The 12,822-nt window shown below is 41.1% G+C and overlaps 1 protein-coding gene across 2 annotated transcripts in view; it reads left to right on the top strand.

The window, feature by feature from the left end:
* Nucleotides 1–12,822, top strand: part of LOC115687235 (ABC transporter C family member 12-like) — a 59,060-nt gene that overhangs the window by 16,560 nt on the left and 29,678 nt on the right. The window lies entirely within an intron of this gene.

Below are 12,822 nucleotides of genomic sequence, written 5' to 3' on the forward strand. Positions count from 1 at the left end.
TTTCTAGGCCTGTGAAGTTGATAAAACGAAAGATGAGAATGTGTAACCAAAAGAAATGGAACAAAACCTTATCATTGGATATCGGAACGTTGGTTATGCGGATCAACTGAATCCAGAGTATCAACCATGTTAGGCCTAAATCGACCCCAGAGCTTGAGTACTTAAGGTTGATCAAGCTTATGTTTGAGCTTAACTTGGTTTAGACCCAAATTAACTTTTTCATATTGAGAAAAACCAAATCAAGTCGAGTCAAGCTGAACTTGTAAAATGCTTTACTTAGTTAAGCTTGAGCACGAATTGAGTATCGAAATCTCAAATATTTGAGTCGAATGGGAATAATAGATAGCATTGGATCAACTCAACCTGCATGTCTATGAACCAAGCCTTGACCCGATACTTGAGTTAGAACAGTCCCTAAAAAAGGAATAAGGACATTAGAAGTGTCAAAAGTTTCGTACGATGATTTCTTTGATGTCAAAAGTTTTTTTTTTTTTTTTTCGAATCACTTAACTGCCACTTTAAAAAAAAATGATCACTTAAGTGCCAACTCCGATTTTGATCACGGAAAATCCGATGAGGCCATATTTTAGTAATTTCTTTAACCAGGCTTGTGCCCAGTCAACATATATGTCCCGAAATGAAGTTGTCTACATGCTTTTCCCCAAATTCTAAACCCTAATTCGAATTTTCCCAAATTCGAAACTCTAATTCGATTTTGCCCGGGAACCACTCTCTTCCCCTCCAAAATGGCAAGATTCCCCAAGCAATGCATCTCAGTGGGGACTTCAGTCGATCGGATTGTCGCTGGCACACTAAAAAATCGCGACTTGATTGCTTCCCAACCAGAAGACCCTCCTCCATGTCGACTTCGGACAACAAATTAAGATGAGAGTCTGGCCAATTTCCTTAAGTCCGAGATTCTCTTCGAGGTAAAAATCCGACCCTCGTTTATTTCAACTTGCCTCAATTTTCGATTTATTTTCCTCAATTTCGATTTTTAGAGTAATTCGATCCTATCTCCATTATTTTCCCCAGGAAAGCGTCGACTCCACCGAGCCAGAAGCGAAACGGCAAGAAGCGCGGAAGGAGAGACATGGCGACGGTAGAACACGCGGCAAAAATGAGTTCTCGCCAACGACGTTGCAAGTGGTGATAATTTGATGCGAGAGATGGAGGAAATTGGAGGAGATAGGGAGGGAGGGAGTTGAACTGCTTTAGTGCCGCGTCGTTTTATGATCATATGCCACCTCATCGTCCATGTGGATTTTCTTTTTCTATTTTTATTTTATGAAAAAGCCACCTAGACATCAACATTAAATTTAAAAAAATCACGTAATATTTTTTGTAGGCGTTTGTCGTCGGATGCACTTAAGTGATCGTTTTTTCTCCGATTTGTTACTTAAACGAGTTGGCGAAAATTTTTAACACTAAAATGAGTACTGTACGAAAATTTTGATACATTTAGTGTCCTTATGTCCCTGAAAATATGATGCCTCCTCAAATTATCTACATACTTGGGTCACTGGATGCTTTGTGCTTTGCCTTCTCATTTTGTGGGTCGTGCAACCCTTTTTTCCTGACAGGACAAGGCCCGTAAAGCTGGTGCAAACCTGCAAAATTAGAAATAAAATGTAAAGCACATAAATCTGATTAAGTGAGTTTTATAATCATCTAAATTAATTTCGGGTCACCGTTCGCTGTCTTTGGGCCACCCGGTCGAGTTCCTGCTACTCCAGGTACTTCAAGTTTCTTCCAGATGGGCAATCTTCTAGACATTGGGTTCATCTCTAATAATTTTAGAAAGGATCTTGATAGCATGTTGTTGTGGCCCGGGAATTCGAAAGACAACACTTTTAAAAAATGGTAAGAGGATAGAGACAGGGGGAGAGATCTTCTGGTTGGAGGCTAAGTCACGGAATGGATGGGGTAACCCAGGCGACTTTCCGGTCACCCAACCGGTGATAGGCAGGTTGCCCGACCGTTTTTTGGCCAGTTGCTCGGCCCTATATTTCCAGCAGCACGAGGCCTCCAAAACTCGTTGAAAACTTGCAAAATCATAGCAAATACAACCAGATAATATGTTGCATGTGTGTCGTAGAGCCCTAACACTATAATTTTTGTAAATATATTTTGTATTTATTGATGCTTCAAATTAATTATTCAATATAATACTAGTCGGTTTTGTTTTGATCCCTTTGCAGAGATCATCAGATTTGCATTATTTTTATCCTTCAGCGAGTTCAAACACATATTTATTTGATGTTTCTTGGCGAAGATATAGTTTTGATGAAAATTAACAAGATAAAATCTTAATTATTCATTTTATATATCTATATAGCAATACCAAGGTACATAGTTTTTTTTTGAACATTTTTTAAATCACTAGTAACTTTTTGCTATGATGATTAACTTTTTCTTATTGATATTTTACTACAAATTAAAGAAAATATATTAACATATTATCTATTAGAGATATCTCTATTTATCATTTCACGATTAGAGGGAATAAAGACACTACAAGTGCCACAAGTTGTGTACAGTGCTCACTTTGGCGCCAAAAGTTTTTGCCGAATCACTTAAGTACCAAACTTTTTGAAAACCGATCACTTAAGTGCCAACTCCGATTTGATTAGCCGAAAATTCGACGTGGCATTTTTTTATTAATTTCTGAAGCTGATGTGGCTCACTGGAGTCTAGTCAGCATGCAGAGTCAATATGTACATTTCAAAACGACGTAGTTTAGCTTATTTCCCCCAAATAAGAACCTTAAATCCCCAAATTAAAAGAGAAGCCCAAATTGAAACCCTAACCGGCCGAATTCACCCTATTTTGGTTTGCCCCCCAAATTAAGTGCTTGCACTTGCAAATGGAGGGCAAGAGCTTCAGCAACGGCTCAACTTCCTTTCGACAAAGCGAAAGAAGGAGGTGAGTGTAATTGTTATTGTAGATTACCGAGTCCAAGAAGAACATCTTGGACTCGGTTGAATCCCAAGAGAAGATTTCATGGATGCGCCAGATATAGAAAAGGCTCAAAGTGCAAATATTTCAAATGGGTCGATGCAAAATTCTTCGGTCGAACGACAAAGGTGATCTTGAAGCTACTTAAAGGACGACATCAACATCCACCTACATTAACAGACAAGTTGGATGATGTAGACTCTATGCAAGCAGAAATCAAGGATTTAGCATCTATGGCCAACCATTTGAAAAAGGAAGTTTTAAGGATAAAAAGAGAAAGAAAGTATTATCGAGTATTGCTTGTATTATTATTGTCTTGTTTGGTCTATTTTATGCTCAAATGTAAAGTGAGTGTTGAGAAGAAGTATCTCAGTCTACCATAGTTGTGAAGATCAATGGATTATGTACTTGTATTGTGTAATTTGTAAGTATATTTGGGTTGTAGGTTTGCTGCAAAAAAAAAATTTGTATGCAATCTATGGTAAAAATAGAAGGTTGGAATTTATTGGTTGTGAGCACTTACAAGTTCCCTTGATTAGTTGTGTATTGTCAATCTTGATTTGCTTCAATGGCTTACTGGTAAAGTTTTGCTAGTCTGCTGCAATATTTGTTGCAAACATTGGTCGAAATAAGGAGTGAACAAGTTGTCGAGTGATCATTTCAATACCATAAGTTGTAACTAGTGATCGTATGAGTGCCATCTGAAAGTGATTACTTAAGTGCCAATCGTGGCTCAAAAGTGATCACTTGTGCTGCACGAGTTAAAAAAATGATTAAGTTGATTTCACTTTTTTTTTTTCACTTGTAATGCACCACAACATACTAAATGCATTATGCTCAGCTATCGATGCACTTGGCCGCTCTCGTCCACGATCCTCGAGCTTGTCCCCCGTGCATTAGCATAATACAAGCCACTAGATACACATATATGCAAACACTGGACGATGCAAGGAACTGGTGCATCTTGTGCAGCACCGGTACTTGCTCGAGTACTCTAGTACTTGCTAGTGCAAAAACACAGCACATATTGTGCTTGCACCAGCACACTCAACCACCAGAATAACTAGCACCACTAACACCACTCTCGGCAACCGCAACCAGCACCAGCACCAGCACCAGCACCCCCAGCACCACACTCGGCCACTGAAACCACTAACGCCACTCTCGACCACCAGTACCAACACCACCACCACTAGCACTACTCGGCCACCAACACCACCAAGCTGCTGATGCAGTCTTATGCTTGCTAGTGCCAAGATGCACCAGTATCCTGAACTGCACTAGCACAGTTGGTGCATCTTGTGTTTGCACTAGTACACATAATTGCTGGCACCCACAAATGCACTAGTATACACAACTTCCACCAGCAACAAAACAACATCAGTCTCATCACAACCTTACACTAGCAGCACAACATAACAACCATTCGCATTCCAGCAAAAACCAAGACAAAAAATGAGAACCGAAAAAAACATCGTTGCCATTAATATTGAACTACTTCTTTACAAAAAAAAATCTCTCGCTTTACTTCCCCAATCACTCAAGGTTTCCCTCACACCTAACATGTCAAAACAAACCTAAACAAAAACAATGGTAGCAACCTGCAAAAAAAACAATGGTAGCAACTTCCATCAGTCAATTTGCACAACGTCCTCAGTTCCTTTTCCTTTTACACTTTTTACTTGACTCATAATCCTTAGACTCTTTCTAGCTGGACGTACAAGTTCTTTAACCGGCCTTCTTGTCCCATATACCTTCTTCTTAATAGCAGCTATTTTCTTTCTACCACGTGTCATGTGATGGGAGCTATCCGTAGGGTTACTGTTGGTACCGGGTTCAGTCGGTTCATATGGAACTGTTGCTTGGTTTTTTGTTGATGGCTATTTTGGAGCTGTAGTCAATATCTTCTTTTTTGGAGCACTCTTCTTTGGCTTTGGCACAACCCTTGACTCTTCAGTTGGCCCACCTTGAGAGATAAGCAGCTCCGAACTTCTCCCAAGCTACAACAAAATAACCATATAATCACCAATATATGAAATACAAGTGCCATAATATAAATTAAATGCACAAGTCCTACAAAACTTACATTCAAAATAGTCATTCGAGTACATTCGTTTGTGTAAAGGCCATAACCATATTACCTTATCCTTTTCCCAAGAACTCATCTTGTTCGTTGTGGTACCTTAGTTTCAGCAACTTGCGGGGGAGCAACCTATGGACCTATGTTGTTCGTCGTCTTCTCACTGAGAAAGACATAAAAAAAATTAAATTTAAACCCATAAAATAACACAAAAAAGCACAATCATGTATAACTTACTGGATATTTTCTTGTTTATTCAATAGTCAACTCAGTGGTTACTGCTGCTATCCTGCCTACAGTAGTCCCTACACATGACCCACAATAGGGCTTTCTATTGACCCTTCAGCTGGCCCTACACCTGACTCTATATGAGGCCCTTCTGATGTCCTTTCTGTTGGCCCTACAGGAGGCCCTTCTATTGGCCCTATATCAGCCCCAATAGCTTGTTGTTTTTTATGTTGCTTCTTCAACGTACATCTTTTCTTATTGTGCCCTTCCTTGTGGCACTAGGAGCACCTCATCTTTGCCCCAGTCCTAGTTATCCTCCAACTTGAGATCTTCCCCTTCTATATTTTTCATCTCCTTCTTGGCCTTCCTATTTACTTCTTTAGTGGTAAGGGTATATGGGCTTCATGATTCGTTGACTTCCATAATTTGTTACTTTTGATAGGCTGCATCATGAATTGGTATGAAGTAAGGTATGTGCTTTTCTTGTACCAACCATCTAGGTAATTTTCTGGGTTTTGTCGCTTCATTTGGATGGCACAAACGGCATGGGCACAAGGAATTCCAATTAGTTGTCAGGTTCGACATGAACACTTTCTCCTCTCTAGGTGGATGACATACTTATCATTATTATTCATTATCTCATAGTCATCGTCTCCATTCCAAATTGGATAGCAGAACCTACTAGCAGCCAGGTTCTCATCCAATCTCTTCGCAATACTAGGACCACATTTTTTAGTCCTTTTTGCAGCATCATCTCTTTGTCTATGTAGCCTAGTCATGACCATAACGCGAATGTCTTCAAGCATGCTGATGATTGGTTTGCACCTCGCCTCTATTATTCTTCCATTAAAAGCTTCATTAAGGTTGTTGTCAATGAAATCGCATTTGAATTCTTCGCTAAAGAAGACCCTACACCAATGCTTAGCTTCTATTTGGAAAAGTGCTTCGAAACCTTCCTTTGTCAGCTGTAACAACCTCTGTTTGGCCAATCTAAAATTAGCCATGTTGGCACTCTTTGCTATTTGCCAAAATTGCTTTTGCAGCTTATATCCTTTATAGTTCTTTGCCCAGTTTGCATATATGTGCCTCGCACACATTCTATACTCGGCATATGGTATCAACTCAGCCAATGTAGGAACAAGTCCCTGCAAAAATTCAAGCCAACAAATACAAGTAAGCAAAAATATGAGATTAAGTAACATGAAAAAGCTAATAATTGAGAATGGCATTACCTTTTGTTGGTCGCTCATGAATGCCCAACCTCCCTTATTGTCAATCTCAAGGTCAGCCATTAAATTTTTTAAGAACCATGACTAGGTGTCCTTGTTCTCTATCTTGACAATAACCTAAGCTATTTGAAACATTTGATTATTAGTGTCTCTCCCTATAGCAACCAAGAATTCTCCCTTACATAGGAGTGAGCATGGTTCCAGGGTAGAACCTAGAACCTGAGAACCTAACCGGTGAGAACTTGTAGGTTCTAGGTTCCAAGGTACGCATGGTAGGTTCCAGGTTTAAAAAATTAGAGAACCTGTTTCGACGGGTAGGTTCTACGTTCAGGTAGGTGGAACCTGGAACTTAGAACCTGAATCCTAAAAGAGTTTTTTGTGTTTTTTCTAAGTCTATGTCTTCGTGTGATCCTGTGGTGTTTCATGGCGTTAAATGATGAGTATATAATCTGGAACCATTAATATGAGCTTTCATTTTATGACTTGTTAATGTTTCATAAGCTTCGTGTGTCCAAATATAAATTATGGTTAGTGGATCATAGCAGCAAGCAGTGGTCATTAAAGGTGATGATTCACTGTAATTGTTTAATTAATAATACTGGTAGAACCTGGGTATACTCTGGAACCAACTCTCGAACTTGTGCGGTAAGTTTTAGGTTCCAAAAAATGAGAAATCAATTATCATATATGGAACATAGAACCGCTTACCCCTAGTATTGATTTATACAATGACTTCTCGTTTTAATTGTATTTATTTGAACCATAATGTCAGGAAAACTAGTCTTTTATATTCTTTTTGGTGATTGACAAGCTTATTCAGTATTATTACGTTTATTTTAGTTTTGTTTAACTAAAACTTAAATAAATAAATAAAAAGTACATGTTAGACCCTGGAACCTGTTCCAGGTTTCAAATTTTGACGAGTAGGTTCCAGGTTCCAAAAAATGAGGAATTTGTAAAGAACCTGGAACCGCTCACTCCTACCCTTACATAATCCCTTCGGAAAATAACCATCCAATCCTACAACTCTTTTACAACCAGCCAAAAATCCCCATTTGCATGTATCAAAGTATACGTAAAATCTATCAAATTTTGGCCCATAGTCAGGCAGTGGCCTATCAACAACCTCTATATATATTCGACTAGATGGGTTTTAAAGCATGCATTCGCAAGCATAATCGCAAATCTATGCATATTCTTCCTTATACTGACCCATTAGTATTTTCATCACCCTTTGCTTCGCTCTTTCGCACTGATTTCTCGATACATTAACCCCTACCTGCTCCTTCACTAATTGCTGAAACTGAGGACTCTTAATCTCAGGAATCGCCTTAATAGTATTAAAGAATTGCCTCGATAACCATGCACTTGTTACTCTGTTATTGTCAAACATGATGGAACAACTATGTTCCTCCTAAAAATACCGAATCTGGAATGACCATTTCCTACTCAGCGCATCATAGATCTTCCATGGACAATTAGATTGGGAACACTTACCTCTTATAAATTCCTTCGTATTTCTAATGAATTCAATGCTCTTTTGTTCAGCAATGGAGTTCTTCACAATAGCTTCTTTAAATTATTTAGCATCATCAAATATCATGCCTACATACAAAACAGGTTTGGCGACAGTTGGATCATAGCAAGGAAACTTACTTTTCCTTCTACGCCCAGGTACATCATCATCCTCAAGTTCATTCTCAGAACCAGCACTTTCATTACCTCCAGCTCTTTCATCTCTTTTTTTTTTTGCTCAGATTCACACATTTCTCCAAATGCTACGAATTTATTTCTCACAAATTCCCTCTGCTTTTGTCTTGACTGTGCAAGTTCATCAGTATCTTCATCACTTGGAAAATTCACATTTGCCAAAACTTCATCATTTTTGTCACTCGATTGAGCAACTTCCCAATCTAATCCAATCAACTCTTCATCAACTAATGTAGACTCATCCCTCTCCTCCCTCACTTGCCTCTCCTGTTACCCTTCGTCTAATGTAGACTCATCCCCGACTTGATTACTTGCTTGAATGCGATCTCCTACTTCTTCTATTTCAGTGCTCTCATCGTTTTCATCATCTCAATCATCCTCATTATCACTATAATACTCAACATACACCTTAGCTTCTTCGCTGTGAAGATAATGGTAAATGATATCTTTAAAACCATTATCATCACTAAAGTATCTCAAACCATCCTTTAACTCATTCCTAGGAACACAATAATGTAATTTTTGCACTTTGCATGGTAAATAATCTACTATATCCCCATGAATTCAATGTATGATGGCTTCCTAACATCGACGAAGATAATACCTTCATTTCCACCGGCATATTCCTAGTCCTCAGTGCCAATTACAAATTCCCCGCCATAGCAAACAATGATGGCCGCAAGATTCTCCCCCATGCCGACACTGCACCCAAGGGAAAAAAACATTAGCTTTAGGAACCACATAGCAGAAAGGACAATAATTTTACCTGGAGGCCCCCACAATCGCAAAAAATTGATTAAAGAATTGACTTTGCGATTGTTGTTTTCTGGAATGAAACCAACAAAGTTGATTTAATCAATTTAGTCCCCACAATATCACTGAATTGATCAAACAAAGTGAGGTCCCCACAACAGAAGCGAATCTGTTCGCTAGTACCAAGAACCAAGTCCTTTTCCTTCTCTATTACCAAGAACCCTTTTTGTGACATCCACGATTTTGGCTATACAGAATGGCTATAGAACTGACATATAGATTTATGGGAGAAATCGGCCATAGACCAATATAAGGATAGATCATGGACCGATCAACTTGATCGGAAGGGCAACCAAGGGATCAACCATGGTCTGATCGAAAGATCGACCTTGGAATGATCAAAGGAATTGACAATGAATCAATCTAATGACCATACAAGTTACTCGAGCTATTCTGCCATGGATTGACTTCTCGACCATAAGGGTTGGTCGTGGGACGATCCTGAACCACCACGGATTGGTGGACGATTATGGATAGATTCCGCGCAGTCTTATTCTGATTGCGGGTGTTTCCACACGGTTATGTACTGATCGCGGATGACTATGGATCAATCCGTGCGACCGTGTGTGGGTCACGGAACGATCGGTCTCAAACAACTACATGACAACCAAGGGTCGTCCACGGACCAAGTATGCTTGGCCATGGACCGGCCATGGGACACTTGGACGAGTCACGGACCGGTCGTGGATTGGTCGCGGATTGGTTTGACAACCTTACCGAATGGGTCATGTGCCTAAGCTATGTGCTAGGTCAAGAGCCGGTCATGTGCCTAACTTGACCTTATCATAAGGCCAAAGGCCAGCCTAAGTGCCGACCATGTGCCTGTCCAATGGACTCTACGGATGGGCTGCGCACCAGGTCATGCACGGGCCATGCATCCAGTCTGCACGGGTCACGCGCCCAGTTTGCTCGGCCAGCGGCCCGGCCGTGCGCCCGTTCAGGCCGAGAACCAAGTGGATAGGTCCTGTGCCAGGCCATGCACGGGCCACGTGCCTGGTCAGTGCTGGCCATTGTGCCTTTGACATGGGCCACCGACTTAGTCATCTAAAACAACTTTGGCCATGACCCGCCACTTCCGATGGTGACTCGGCTACAAACCTCGATTTAGTAGGCATGGTCAATCGTGGATAAACACGAGGAACTCATACCCGACCAAGTTAGCACTTTCTTTGGCCTAGTTATTATGTTAGCCTTATTCCTTGAAAAATGGACAAAATAGAATTTTCTAGAGAGAATGGCTTGTCTTGGAGAGCAAGTTAGAGGTAACATCAAATCCTAAACTCATGATTACACTAAATCTAACCATTAATGATGGAGGGTGAGTCACCTAGCTTAGGTGTCTCCTACATTATTACACTTCATTAATGTTAGGATGATTCACACCCTAAGTGGCCCAATGAGAAGAAAACAAGTATGCACCTACTGCTTAGGCTTGCTGTCACGCCCCGCACTCCTCGGCGCGCCACATCCCTCGCAAAGGTCGATTCGTGTGCGACGTCCCAGGACGCGTCGCCGACCCAACACCCAACACAGAGATTTAAAGCACATGCGGAAGTAATTAAAACCACCCGTACATTAAAATACACCTAACCAAGGATAGCCATACAACAACCAGCACGGATAAATATACACTTGTTTTGACATTGGGAAACATATACAATATTCATATACAGCCCACCCTCAAAAGTCAAAAGCGGGTACGTGGCTCGGCGATCAAACACTATATCTAGCCGGGGCTCCTCCCAAAACATTTCAATACGCCTGGCATCCTCAAGGCTGGGGGTCTGAAAAATTGGGTTTCAACAACAGTGAGAATAAATCTCAGCGAGTAATTCCCTAAACCTAAATTAGGCTAAAGTGCACCTCCTGACGAGTACTAAATCAACACTCCAAGCAAATCATAATTGACTTAGGCCCTCGGGCCCAAATCCAACACTCACCTTGCCCCGCAGTTAGGCACTTACAATTCAAGCATAAAACATAGGATCCAGTCGCAGCACATGTACACATCATTTGGTCACAACGCATGTCATGCTTATGCTCGTGCTCATACGCGTGCTCACGCCTCATCAATGCATTTTCGCACGCTTGCACTCTAGCATACTTTCCATTTATCAATTTCTCCTCCGACCCGCGTTAAACGCATCAGGTCCGACCCGCGTAAAACGCATCAGGTCTATCACTATCCAACACTTCCTAGCCCGCGTAAACGCATCAGGCCCAGTGTCTCTAGCCCGCGTAAACGCATCAGGCGCAACACCGATCTCCATATACGGACCGAACCCGCGTAAACGCATCAGGTTGGCCGTCTTCCGGCAATCCGGGCATCGTCCCGCGTTAAACGCCTCAGGACGGGTTCACTACCCCGCGTAAAACGGATCAGGGTTTATTATGATCACACATTCACAAGCACCAATTTTCATCTGAACCCCGCGTTAAACGCATCAGGGCATTTTAGGTGATCACAATGCACATGTCACTCGAGCACACTTGTAAATGCACATGCCGTGCCAATGCTCGTGATGCAAACTCATGGCTATAACGTTCACATATGGGCATTCACTTGCACCGCACCACTTACTCAAATCACGATGCAATCATGCGCATTTGCACCACGCATATTCAATTTCATAAATCAACATGCCCAATCAGACAATCAATTCAAATCAGCCATGACATCAACTTGACACACAATCCATGCACAATCCACATAACCGGGATAACAAGAACCCTCGCATTCGAGGCCCGCCAAGCTATTCCATTCTTAGTCCCGCTAAACAAGCAACATGGCATCCTAAAATCAATCACAACAAGGCTCATTTAGCCAGTCAATTGATCAATGCGATCATTCCCGATAATCACACAATCAAGCCTCAAATTGATCGCGCCTTGTCCAATTAAATCCCGGTATGGACAGCCACCAAGCAGGTCATTCTAGGCCAACAAATACCCTCAAAATACTCTATTAGACTCCCCAAAGCATCACCCGAATCAGCCACCATGAGGACCAAACTAGGCGCGCACTATAATCCACAATTGAACCCGAACTTAACCGAACTCGGGCCAATTCAATCCAATGCTTCCAGCCATCGCATAGCACATTACGGGCCACTAATCCTCAATTAAATTGTCACACTAAGCCCGTAAAATAGCCACAAAATCAGCCATCATACGGTCCACAAATTTCATCCGCCAAGTCCACAATTTCGCCCAAATCAAGGCATCTATGCTTCGCCACATCACAAAGCACTCTATAGACCACTAAACCTCGATTAAATCATCACTCTCGGTCACCAAATGTGCCACAAAATCAGTCCCTAACAGCCACCGTTTGGATCACGAGTTTCTCCCGCCAAATCCACAAATTCGATCCGAATCGAAGCACCCAAGCTCAGCCGACTCACAGCACAATACGGGACTCTAAATCTCAATTAAATCATCACGACTCACCACCAAAACAGCCACGATACAGCCCTAACAGCCTCCACCGTTTAACCCCTAAATTAACCTAATTAACCCCTAAAACCCGTCTAGAAATGCAAATTGTCCTAATTAGGGCTTAGGGTCAAACTCACCGGATGTCCTAAGCTTCAAACCGAGCTGAACACAAAGTGGTGGCATACGTATTCTAAAATTCTGTGAAGTTTTGAAATTTTGATTTTTGATTTTTGGGCACCTAAAAAATTTAAATTTCACTAAAAGTGGGTAATATTAAGCGGTCCTTGAAAATTTTGCTTGATTTTTTTGAAAAATTCAACAAATTTCCTATTTTCCTGAAATCTAAATTTTTTTTATTTTCGACAT

This window comes from Syzygium oleosum, unplaced genomic scaffold (assembly GCF_021117445.2).
Source record: "Syzygium oleosum isolate NSW1041296 unplaced genomic scaffold, Sole_v2.1 Sole_v2.18, whole genome shotgun sequence".
In the NCBI taxonomy this organism is placed as follows: Eukaryota; Viridiplantae; Streptophyta; class Magnoliopsida; order Myrtales; family Myrtaceae; genus Syzygium; species Syzygium oleosum.